Source organism: Herpailurus yagouaroundi, unplaced genomic scaffold, assembly GCF_014898765.1.
Source record: "Herpailurus yagouaroundi ecotype Mexico unplaced genomic scaffold, PumYag 161, whole genome shotgun sequence".
Lineage (NCBI taxonomy): Eukaryota > Metazoa > Chordata > Mammalia > Carnivora > Felidae > Herpailurus > Herpailurus yagouaroundi.
The window spans coordinates 3,530,885-3,544,049 of record NW_024412402.1 but is presented as its reverse complement, the minus strand read 5'-3'; the positions used below and the strand labels follow the sequence as shown (position 1 = coordinate 3,544,049).

At 44.2% G+C, this 13,165-nt stretch overlaps 1 pseudogene; it reads left to right on the top strand.

The window, feature by feature from the left end:
- The window catches only part of LOC121035310 (39S ribosomal protein L30, mitochondrial-like), a 30,939-nt pseudogene extending 18,847 nt beyond the window's left edge, over nucleotides 1-12,092 (top strand).
- The last annotated feature ends 1,073 nt before the right edge of the window (nucleotides 12,093-13,165 follow it).

The window sequence follows — 13,165 nt, the reverse complement described above, 5'->3', positions numbered from 1 at the left end:
ACATAAATATAAATACGTGCCCGGTTTTGCAGTTTCAGAAAGCATGTCACTCAAGCATCGGGACTCACTTTTAGCTTTCCTTTTCTTTTGAGAATTTCCCGCTACATGTGAGGCATTCTGGGGGAAATGAGTAAAACATGCTGCACAAATAAGAAAAAAAATCATTTCAAATCAATCAGTGTTTGAAGGCAGAAAAGAGTTTCTAGGTAAATAAGTCTACTCATGTAACCAAATATATTTATTTGAATTAAAATAAAATTTTTAATTTGCTCTAGCATCAGACTGGTTAAACTCAATCTCACATGCTCTTTGAAAGAGTTTAAGTTTTCATTTCTTTTTTTTTTAATGTTCCTGTAGCTCTGGTAAGTTAGGCGAAAAGGACCACTAATTAAAGCATGCAAGACGAGAAGAAACGCATCCTATGGCATCTCCTCCTGCTAAAATTCTTGCACGCAGCTCTTTGACGCTCACTTTCTCCTTTGCTGTGGCAAAAGCGCTACAGGTTAAGGGCCACCAGCGGAATGCCCTTGTCCCAAGTCAAGACCAGAGTTTGGCCAAGCCGTTTGGTTACCCGAAATCCTTTTCTTTCATCAGAGGTTAAACATGGATGAGTCCTCATCGAGGTTTATCAAAGCAACTTCTTGGGAGTTTTCTTGCTTCCAGGTACCTCCAGAGCCCTCCAGATCCTTCTACGATGAGGTTGGGCCTTGGCATGCAGCCCACATGCTCTTGGAGTCTAGAGGGTGGTCTTTTCTTATAATTGAAGCTCCCCTTCAGTAAAAAGAAAACTTGGGGTTGAGGAACGCTAGGGCTCCTGAGATAAGGTCCTATGTCAGCTGTCAAAATGCATAACCAAATGACACAGAATAATCACCCCTTCAATGATCCGATGGGAGTTCTTTCCAATCATACCATTCCAGTGAAGTCACATCCCCTGAGGTTCACTATGCAGGATCATATATAGTTCAAAGAAGGTAAAAAAAAAAAAAAAAATTGGCAGTGGGATCCTGCCAATGCCATCAAATCAAACGTCGGAAAGTGCAATCCACCCTGGTTCATTCCCATGCTTCAAGACGGAAATGGTTAGTTTAGGGGAAAGTCCTTCTTAGAGAGGAAAAGAACTTTCAGAAACTCAGAATGAAAGGGCAAGTCAGGACTCTTACTGTTTCTATGACTTTCAATTGCTTCTTCATGGTCTTCCCATTTTTGCTCCGTAAACTCTGCTTCTTATTCTTAATGGTCTTTGGAGACCCTTTCCTTCTTTCTACTGGTGAGGAAAAGACACCCTGAAAAATCAGTTTGCTTGCTCTTCCTCTTCCAGAATGGCCAGAGGGAACATGTAAACAACCAGATCTCTGCTGATGTTCACTCTTCCATCCAGGCCCCTGTGGATGTTAAGGAGCTGGGGCTTTGGCTCCCATATTCAGCACCTCTCAAAAGCAAAGTATGACATAACACCTAACAGTCTGGGCTCTGGAGGGGACACACACAGATTTGACCCCACCACTTGGGAGCTTTGTGACTTTGTGGCCAACAACTGAGCTCTGTTAAGCTCCAGTGTCCTCATCTACAAAAGGAGGACATGACATCATTTACTTTGTAGAGCAAGTAAGATAACGCATTTAAGAGAACCAGACTTAGTGACGTTAGCTAGTTTTCTTAGGCTCTGTGTCCTGACAATAACAAGCAGAGCAAACTGCACTCTTTCAGGTTTGCTCTGCTCCAGCCACAACAGCCCTCTCTTCTGTCCTCCAACAAGGCGGCCATTCTTGCTCTGACACCCTTCGAAAGGAGGAAGAGGCATCAGAGTGTGGTGTACATGAGTGTGCACAGACTTGTGTCGCACAGAGGCCCTGGTTACCTGGAAATGACCAAGTGGTGATTTTTTTTCTTTTTCTTTTTTCTTTATTTTTTGGTGTGACTGGTGACTCTTGCAGGAATCGGGAAACCATAGAGCTGGCCCTTCATCTGTCACTAACTTCTGCCGGAACGTTCTCCTCCTGCCCATGGCTGGATCCTTCTCAACATTCCACCTCAAGTGCAATGTCATCCCCACAGACAGGCTTTCCCTGACCTTCCCAGCCTAATCATTCTCTATACTATTTTCCTGTCCTTAGAGCAGTTGCCCACTATCTGGAATTATCTTCTTTATCTCCATGCTTGTTTGTTGTCTGTCTCTCCACATGATAATGTAAACTCTATGAGGACAGTGCTCTTGTCTATCTTGTACATGCTATATCCTCAATGTCTGGCACAGAGTACACACCCAATAATCCTTGTTGACTAAACAAATGAATCAATAATTCTTGTGTATTCCATGGAATTCCATGGATTCTTCAAGGCCATGGCCATGGCAGGTCTGAGGGGTCCTCCACATGATATTGGAGGACACTGGCATTGACAACCTAACTTTCCTGTCCCCAAGCCTCCCATTCCAAGGTCTTAGAGGGTCTTTTCCTGTCCTGTTTCAGTGCATGTCCAAAGAGTCAACAAGCCAAGTATGTGTCCTGCTCCCATGTCACAAGATCTGGTATTTATGATGTGGAAATGGACTTCGAAATTATGCATGAGGGATGTCCCTGCACTTCAGATGATCTCTCAGGGAACCATGTAAAGATGCTGAGTGGTTCTGGGGTGCCCGGGTGGCTCAGTTGGTGGAGCAGCCGACTTCGGCTCAGGATCATGATCTCGCAGCTTGCAAGTTGGAGCCCTGCGACGGGTTCTGTGCTGACAGCTCGGAGCCTGGAGCCTGCTTTGGATTCTGTCTCCCTCTCTCTCTGCCCCTCCCCCACTCATTCTCTTCCTTCCTCTCTCTCTCTCTCTCTCTCTCTCCCTCTCACTCTCAAAACTGAATAAACATTAAAAAATTTTTAAAGAAAAAGATGCTGATGGTTCTGAGTGAGGAGAAAAATGTCCTTTGGCTAGCAGTGCGATGCATGTTGCAACTCCCAACCTCCAGCCTCATGAAGAGGGCAGACAGAGAAGGACTAAGAAGATAAATGCCCATGTGAGTTGCCCATGGGCTTCTTGCACAGGCCTTTGGAAAGTGCATAAATGGAAATTAATTGAGAAAAACCTAAGAAATGCTGAGGGAATGGTCCCAAATTTGATGGCAAAGTTAACAAGAGGCTTCAGTGTGGGGTTTACTTTGCATTGTTGCTGCACAGTGAGAATCTCCTTGGGAATGGCAAGTTTCGCAGGATTTCGGCATCTGTTGATATCAGGTATGTTAATTGTTTTTCTTTCATAATGCTTGCTTCATTGCACTGCAGCAAAAGAAATTAGCTGCTCGATTTTGGATGGAAAAGTTGTGTCCACCACACATTTGTACCTGCAATAAATCAAAGAGTAAATGCTCTATCTGGAAAGAAGAGAGCATCTGGAAGTGGGGGAAAAACTAAGACTAGGTTCTGATGAAGGGCTACAAGAAACCATGGCACTTCAGAGTCAGTCTCTGTCCTGTCCCAAAGTCACATTGTTTCTTCAGTACATTTCCCCCCGCCCCCACCCCGAGCACCTATTATAAACCAGGTCTTGTTCTAGATATTTGGAAACACCAGGATGTAGGAGGAAGAAGCAGATACAGCCATCCTGGAGCTGACAGCCTGATCGGGGAGACAGACAAGTCAACAAGTGCAGTGTCATGTGACTAGTGTCACTAAGGGATATGGAAATACAGCAAGGAGAGTGGCGAACCCAATTTATCAGGGACAATTCACAGAAGAGGTGTTGGAGAAATGATAATCTGTCATCTGGGGAAGGCAGCAAACTTGTGAACCTGTTTTTCTTGCCAAACAAATCAGGCAACATGAGGACGTTAAATTATTTAAGGGGATGTGTGCCAACAACCCTCCTCTCCATCTTTACACACGTCCTCCCCCCTTCCCCGGGCTCCAAACGCCCCGCCCACCCCTCCTCCCTTCTGCTCTCAACTGAGATGTCACTTTCTTGGAGGAAGCCCTCCCTGACACCCACATGACAAAGGGCTCTGCCTCCTCGCGTGTGTTTCCATGACACCCATTTGTATCTCCATCAGACTAACATCTACATGCTCACTATGTGCCAGGCCATGTTCTGAGTGTTTCATGTGCATTAACTCATCCATTGTCTTCACCAGCTTATATGAAGTATTATTACTATCCCCACTTCACAGACGAGGCAACTGAGGTCCAAAGAGGTTGAGAAATTTACCTTTTAAAAGTGATAGAGTCCCAGATGCAAGACCAGGAATGTAGCTTCGGGGTCTGCTTTTTGATTTCCCGCTCTGTACCTCCTCTTAGGGTAAGCAAATCTCCCTCTAATATCCTGTTCTGTGTTTCCCCTGCTCCAGACTACAAGCTTCTCAAATGCCTTACAGTTATATTCCCAGAGTGTAGCCCGGGGCCTGGTGCATAGTAGGCATTCAATGATGCTTACTGCATTTTTTTTTTTTTTTTTAAAGAATACCACACTGCCTACACTGTTCACAAAGGAGCCACTGCCTCTGCCAATACTGTAATGGGTGCTATGCGAGCCAAGTGACGGGTCCTCTAATAATCACTCTAATAATCGGGTCCTTAGATTTGTAAGACTAGGGACCTAACTCAACTGAAGGGCATCCAGACCTCTGGAATATGAAATCCAAAGAAATATCTGGGATCTTTTCGCCGCAGGTGCCTCCGTGTGAAATCCTGCCTAGGATAACTCAGTTCCAGAAGGTTTCTTTTTCATTAACTCTCTTTTGCTTAAGGCAGTTCTACAGCTCAGAGTGTTACCCGCCCACCTCCACCCAGGAACGGGGGTTTTGTTTTTGTCTTTTGTTTGTGCTTGTGGGTCTGATCTGACACTTGCTTTCTTTCAGTGACTGCGGTCTGCACAGCAGCTCCCAGCAGTTAGGGTGCGACGCCCCATGGCGCCCCCGCTGCGGCCTTCTCTCTACCACATGTCATGCATCATTTTGCTTAGCTGCCTTCTCTTTGCTGCTTGATCTATTCATGCCTGGCCTCACCGGCAGTTCAGATGATATATCCCCATCTGGATCTAGGCATGCTCAGTGTCTCTGGGGAACCTTTCAGGAATAGGCTGCATAGATGAGATGTCTCCTGATTTTTTATTTTTCTGATATGTCAGAGGTGATCACATTTCAAAGGTACGCAGAAAGTCAGGGTCAGAACATGTGGCAAAGGTAACCACAGCAATAGTAAAAGAACGTTTTGGTGTCACACAAAGCATTTTTTTTTGTCTGGGGGTCTGAGAGAGATGTTGCACTTGAAAAACGAAATCAGCCAAGATTCGTTGGCCATTACTTAGAATTCAAAGATGATCTACGTAAAAAGGCAAAATGGGAAGAGCTTTTAAAAGTACTATTGTAAAATAACAATAAGTAGGCACCTATGATCTAGCCTGGAAAGTAAATGATGTCACTTAGTAGGTAGTTCTCATTAACTGTATGTCCCTAATTGAATGATACCATATGGATTATTAATTCTCAAAAAATTAAGTGAATTCTATTATCTTAGTCCCCAAACCAGGCATCATTTATTGCTTAAAATTTAGAAGTCAATTAATTAATGTTGCTTAATCAATCTTTAATACAGCAGATACTCCAGCGAATTAAAAGAAAAAAAAAAGAAGAAGCATCACTTCTCACTGTGTGAGGCTTGAACGCAGACAGGACGGGACACTGCCCAGATCTGGTCCTGTTTGCTCTGACTTTGCTCATACACAGCTAGCCCCCAATAAAAATGAGTCCTGGATGCCCTATTCTCAACTCGCTTCAAGCTTCTATCCTCTCCAGGCCCTCATGTAGCCCCTGAACCCTTGCCCTGCTCTCCGCTTTCAGACGGAATGCCGCGAATGGCTTTCCTGACTGTAAATCCTCCACTCTTCTCTTCCGCAGACTTTCACATGAGCTTCCACTTGGATCTACTCCTGGCTGACCAGTGTCCTTAAAACCAATCGTGGTCTCAGGGATGCCCCCTGATCCAGTCCCCTACAAGGGAGAATCAGACTCACTGCCTCCGCACCCCCCCTCCCCGACTCCAGATACACCTTCCAAGTTGCCATTTTTCCAATGTGCTTAACAGTGAGAACACAACAACACTGGTGTCTTGGTTATGAATTCAGAAGACCAGGAATTTTAAAGAGAAGGTAAAGAAGAAAGAAGAAAGGCTTCTGTTCACGGATGGGTCAATACTGAGAAGTCTTAATAGAAGAGGTTTGGACAGATGCAGATTTGTTACAGAGCATTGCTATTCAATCAAAGGAATATTTGAGGCTCTCTAAAGGTAAATTATTGCAGGGGGAAATGGATTAAATCCCATCAGGCATTATCTTTGGCTTGTGAGAGGGAGACTGAGGAGGTGTAAATGACAGACAGTTTCTTAGCTCTCCCCTGGAAGTAAGAAATATGCCCAGAAACTGCAGTGGTTCCAAACCACAAAACACCTTCCTAGAGACATTCAGTGGAATGTGCTTGGGACTTTTTTTTTTTTTTTCTCCACACGAATGATAAACTGCCAAGCCGCTGGTTCCAGCTCTTACTAGGCACTATGTTAGCACTTCCTGTCCATGAACAGAGCGGCCCTGAGTGTTCAGGGGCATTCTTCTCCAGACGCTTAAAGGACGGTTTCGCCTTCATTTTGGTCCCTCAGCTCAGGTGTTCCTCAAAGGTTTCAGCTCTCCTTGCAGGGCCATTTAGTTCCCAAGCCTGTTTATTTTACGACGAAACACGTCCAAGTAAGTAGCTTGTGAAGCCACCTTTCCCAAATGACAGGACGGCCACTTCCCTCCCCCGGTAGCACGGTCTGGCCTCCTCTCTGTGCCCCACGTCCCCTGCACTGTTTTGATAGGCTTCTTCCCTGAGACACTTGGGGTGACTTCTCTTTCCTGTTTGCCCAAGGGATTGAAGGAAGCAGTCGTTACGCTCTTGAGTTTCAGGAGTCCTTGAGGAGGTCACAAAATGGCGCTCTTCATGGTCTAAATTGTTCCAACAAACCTCCCCTCCCTGAGGACAATGGCTCTTCGTGGATTTTCCTGTGGGGTTTTTGTAAACATGATTTACTCTGTGTATTATCATATACTTGGTGGCTAAGAACGACAGAAATGTATTGCCTCACAGTTGCGAAGGCCAGAAGTACAAAAGCAAGGAGCTGGGGGTGTTGCACACCTCTGGGGCTCTGGAGAGAATCTGTCCTAGGCTTTTCTAGCTTTTAGTGGCTGTTGACACCCTTTAGTCTCCATCTTTAGCCGATGTGCCTTCTCTGTATGTGTCTGTTCTCCTCCCCTGTCTCTTAAAGGGACACTCATCAGTGGACTCAGGTCCCACCCAGGTAATGTACGAGGATCTTACCTCAAGATCCTTAATATAATTCTATCTGCAAGTATTCTTTTTCCAAATAAGGTAACAGGCACAGTGTCTGGGTATTAGGACATGGACACAGCTCTTGGGGGGCCACCGTTCAACTCACTACATCCCACATTCTGATGACAAATCTCCACACACAACTGACACTCACCCTCACGTGTTCACCATAGACATCACATGGCCATTTTGAACCCAAGGCAGACCTGGTACCAAATTGCCATAGTTGGCTCTGCACACTCACGGAGAAAGGTGTGTGTGGTCTTTGCAGATAAAATCAGCTAGAGATGCTGGTGGCTCTAAAACTGGGACAGGTTAGCTAAGAGGTCTCTGTGGGCAGCAACAGAGTCTCCCTAATGGATCCAGCCGGTTTCAAAGTTTGGGTGAAGGCTAAGACTTCTCCACAGCCCGTTTAGTTTCACCCCAGGCCAAGTCAACATACAGAGGCCTCTTCCTTTCTATCACTTCCTCCACTATCGAAGTTCAAAACAGATCTCTGCAATACTTTATTTCTTGGAAATCATGAGAACAAATAGATTAAAAATCAGTACGGCTACAAAACAAGTGAACAAAATAGATTTGGAACAGCAAACTCCCTATCCGGGCCTCTACTGACTATGTGTAACACATGCTGGCGTTCGATTACTCTGAATCCTTACTAAGTGGATGCCCTGCTTCCTACGCGTCTGGAGAGCTGACCCTGAGAAATACATGGAAAATGATCTTTTCCATCCATTCGTCCAACAGATCAATATGAAATGGCTCACTTATTAAGCACTTACTACATCATGGAGGATTAAAAGATGAGTCATCATAGCACCGAATCCTGTACAGAGACGTACAAAGTGCTTTCCTGCATACAGTCTCATGGGATCCTCAAAACAAACATGCAAGATCACTTGTGTAGTTGCCTTTTCGCAAATTATGAAATGGGAGCAAAGAAAGGGGAAGGGAATGTCCAGTATTCTACAGGGAGTAAAAGGCAGGGCTGGACCGCAATGCAAAACACCTGCTCCCTGGCCTTTCCCCGTGCTGTGCAAACAGCGCCTTCAAGATGAGTATCAGGTAAAGGAGTCCATCAGTCAGAGTCCCAGAAGGAAACACAACTCACTCTAGACGGTGCATATGAAAAGATTTTGATGAAAAGACTACATACAGAGGTGTGAGTGTGTTACAGGAATTAACAAGGGCTTTTGAGGCATCCAAAAGGCAGCAACAAATGGTAAGCCACTTGTACTAGTTCTACAGCTGAATGAACAAAGGGAGGAAGGAGTGTAACCAGAGCCTGATGACAGGTGAGGAGTAAAAGAAGGGCCACTTGGCAGAAGCTGCAATGCTGGAGGGAGGCAGCCAGTGGCACAGATGCAGTGCTAATGCAGGGAGAGAGAAGAAAGGGCACTCCTCCCCAACCTTGATCTTCCTAATGGTACCTCTCACGAACTGAAGTCAAGTGGAAGCTGGCCAACAAGGGAACCAGCTGACAAAGTGTTTGAGGACCAGTATCCCAGAGCATGGAACAAGGTAGAGAAAGGCACAGAGTGCATCTGGGTGAAGGTTGGGGTGGTGCAAACAGACAACTGGCCCCGAAAGATAAAACATGCACATAAATAACAGAATCCGGATGGAGGAGAGAATTTCCAGTGTACAGGTGAGTAGGTACGTTAGTGTGAGCCTGGGAATCAGGGAAGCCTTCATCAAGAAGTGCTGTGGGCGGGTCTTGAAGAAAAGGTAGAAATCTAGAGATACAGAGATAGGAAAAGTGGTATTTTCAGGCAAAATGAACAGTACAACAAAGGCACGCACACATGATCTGTATGGGGTTGGGAGCGCCTGTGTGGAGAATAAAAATCATTCTTCTGCTTGGAATACGACTAAAGGAAGGGGGAATAAGGCTGGAAGGTAGGTTGAGCCCTGGAAGCATGGAGCCTAAAATGCTCTGTGAAGGAATTTGACTTTTATTCCGGGGGCAATGGAGTCCCAGTGGCCGTTCTGTCAGAGGGAATATTTAGAGAGGTGAATCCTCTAAAGCAGAGAGCATAGACCATATAGAGGAAGGAGAGTGTTGTTTTATGGAAGAAGTGTGGCTGAAAGGCTTCGTCTTTTGCTTGAACTGAAATAAGTCACCCCAGGAAGATCTTTACGAGATCCTTTGTCCCATTTGCCTTTGTTCCTAGTCTTTAAAAATCAAGTTCGGGCTCAGTTAAATATTCAGTTGACTGGTCAGTTAGTTTAGTCTACTTGTGCCAAAATTTAAGAGGCATCATTGAGAAAACAGTAAATTCCATGAGAAAGCTAGACAGGAATAGATTTCCTAATACCACAGCCCAAACACCCAAGAGCGGTCCGGCTCCACTGCTATGGTGTGGTGGGAAGGTGCAGGGGTCACCTTCTCTTTTCTTGGAGGAAGGTACTTTTATTTGTCTGCTGTTTTCTCTTTTTAGCTACTGTTTAACTACTGGTCTAATATTTTTTTTGGTAGCCACTTATCTCCTTAAGGAATCAAGAGAATCAACCCTCTATTCCAAGATTGTTTGTTTTGTCTTGTCCTAATAGAAGTCTGGAATGTGTAACATTAAAAAAAATATTTTAATGTTTATTTAGTTTTGAGAGAGAGAGAGAGAGAGAGAGAGAGAGCGAGCGAGCACGGGTGGGGGAGGAGCAGAGAGAGGGGGAGACACAGAATCCGAAGCAGACTCCAGGCTCTGAGCTGTGAGCACAGAGCCCGATGCGGGGCTCGAACCCACAAACCATGAGACCATGACCTGAGCTGAAGTTGGATGCTTAACCAACAGAGCCACCCAGGCGCCCCAAGGAATGTGTGACTTTTATACAGCCATGTTGTCTACGTTCCAGGAAGAAGGGCTCTTCCAGATACTTTTACAAAAGTCCAAACCTCTTTCAATCTGGTTCCAGTTGCTGCAGAATTCCAAACGGAAGGAAATGGTAAAGAGAGTAGACAGGCTGCAATGTGCCAAGTCCTAGGATGTTGCCAGACAGACACTCATGAGTGAAGAATTATTGCAGAGCCACAGATCCCCACAGAAACGTCTATGCTCACAGTTGATCGACTTCAGAAAAACTCGTTGGTTTTCTGATCCCCAGACTTTTGGAAGGAAGCATTATATCAGCAAGGTATCTATATGGATTTGGGACCATTTAAGACACTGACTGAATTGTTTTTCCCTTATCTCATTTTGGGCATTATGCAGATAAGAACACTGAGTCTGCAGATGATCCCGATTTAAGCACCCACTAGCTGTGTAATCTAAGACCAGCCACTTAATCTTTTTGAGCCTCAGATTCCTCATTTGTAAGATGAGCAGGATGATGTTCATGCCACAGTATTAAGACCAAATGGTAAAGTCTGTTGTCCTGCTTTTTAAAAAACTGTAGCAACTTGTACAAGTGGCAGCTTGTTATGATTGCTATAATTTCTTGGGAATATATCTGTTTTAATTCATCTGGTTAGAAAGGGTGACAATGGGGCTTAGGAATCTACTGGCTATCTCTCTGTACCTTGGACATTGGTCTTCAGAGATGTGGAAAAAGATGCTACATAATTCATTCTTCAAAAATTGTCTGATTCCCTGGTGACGTGCTGTGGGACACACAGTGATGAGTAAACACAGTCCCTCTGCTTTGGGGGCTTACAGTACAGTGGATAAATGGATGGATAGATGGATAGATAGATAGATAGACAGACAGATAGATAGATAGATGTGGAGATCGAAAGAGATAGATTGTCGCTGTGGGTATGGAAGCAAATGTAGGTGGAGCTGTAGATGTAGATGTAGATACCGAATGCCCTCTCCCACATTAATTTTGCTGATGAGTGGCCTCTGCAAATAAAGCTTTGGTCTCCACTGCTTTGATGACAATGGACGTGGCTATGAGATTGGAAAATGAGGGTTTCAGCCAGAAAAACAGGTCTATCGACAGTCATGCTTGACTAAGTACTTGCTAGGTAATTTCTTTCATAGACATTTGGCATAAGAGTTCTTCAAACTTTACTGAAAGCAGATAAAAGGTAGTTCCCTCACTACGCATATAGGAATCTGTCCCACTTTTGTCCTGGTTAGTGAGCACAGTATCATAGAATCTTGGATGTAAAAAGGAAAATCATTTAAAAGACTAGAGAACAAAATCTAACATTTTTACCTTATGAGTTTTTCCTAGGGTACTTGAAAAAAATAACAACGATGTGGCCTCCCGTCTGCTCTGCTTTCCCTCACCTTTGAAGAGAACAGCCACCACAGTCATGGCAGGGATTTTGCGCTCAGTAGCTCAATAGTTCAGAGGCCCCCAGATGGACTCCAAACTGAAACAAAAGGTGTGGAATCTCTCATTTGTACGGACTGGATTTGTCACAAATTTACCAAGAATTCCAGATCAAGTATTTCAGCCTTCACCTGCAGATCATGAAAACTATGGTGGGGATCCACAGCACCCTCATAAACTATGTACTGTTACCAGAATAAAGAGTACAAAGAGACGTCCATATTGGGGAAAAGATATAATAAAGATGCTTGGATTAGAAAAAGCACATACTCCTCAAGTTCACAAGGATATCCCTTCAGGGAGTGCAAGACTGAAAGTGGTTAAACATTTGGTAAGAATCAATTCCCTGAAGGTGCCACAAAGACTTCCAACAGAGGCGGACATGTCTGACATGTGCGTCCAGAGCACTGGGGGATTAGTGGTGTGGTGGCATCTAATAAATCCTGTGGATCGGGAAGCAGTTAAGTCCTAATGCCAGAGCAGTTTCATATGTAGAAATGTAAATCATTTTTTTCTTTAAAAACATTTTTTTGTAATGTTTATTTATTTTTGATAGAGAGAACACAAGCAGGGGACAAGAAGAGGGAGAGGGAGACATAGAACCTGAAGCAGGATCCAGGCTCTGAGCTGTCAGCACAGAGCTCAACACGGGGCTCAAACTCACGGACTGTGAGATCATGACCTGAGCCGAAGTTGGACGCCCAACTGACTGAGCCACCCACGCGCCCCTAAAAATGTAAATCATTTTTATTTAAAGATAGAAAGTGTTCGCATTAAAATATATTTTAAATACTAATCACTTGCTAAAACAACAACAAGATTAATTCTTATTTTTTTAGGTAGTGGTGTCATTTGGCACCATGTATCTGAAGGCACCCTTTGGAAACACAGACCTGGCTTTACAGACCCTAAAAAATGATCCATTTCTTTAACAGACTGTATTCACATTAAAAGAAATAAACTTCAACAGAATAAAGACTGGTTGAGACACCAAGGATAAAATAATCTGCATTTGTTAAAACATCTTAAGGTATTTTTATGGCAAAAAAAAAAAAAAAAGGAGAGAGAGAAAGAAAGAAAAAGTCAGGCAAGATAAGATTTAGATTTCTGCCCTTCGGCAAGACCCAGCACTTTGATTAACTCCACCTGGAGAAGAGAAGGCTTATGAGGATCCTGAGTTATCCCCAGCGAGACACTGTGTACAAGATGTGATTTCTGGGATCTGGAGACAAAGTTTCTGTGAATTGGCTCCCACGTGTGCTAACTAGCTTGCCAAATGGTGAAGAAAAAAAATCTGCAACATTTACCTTTGATTTGGGGATCTTTGGGATGTTTTCTCTGAACGAAATAATATCCCATCTGGGCATTCTGGATACTACAGAATAAAATCAACCATTTAAAAAAGTAAGTGGGGAGAAATATCATGAAGAAAAATATATGATAAAGTTGGGAGTAGGGTGAGTGAAAAAGGAAAGTGTGCACATGTGTGGACACAAAAAACAGCCACCTGTAAGCACGTAGGTGTGTGTCTTCCCTTCCCACCCC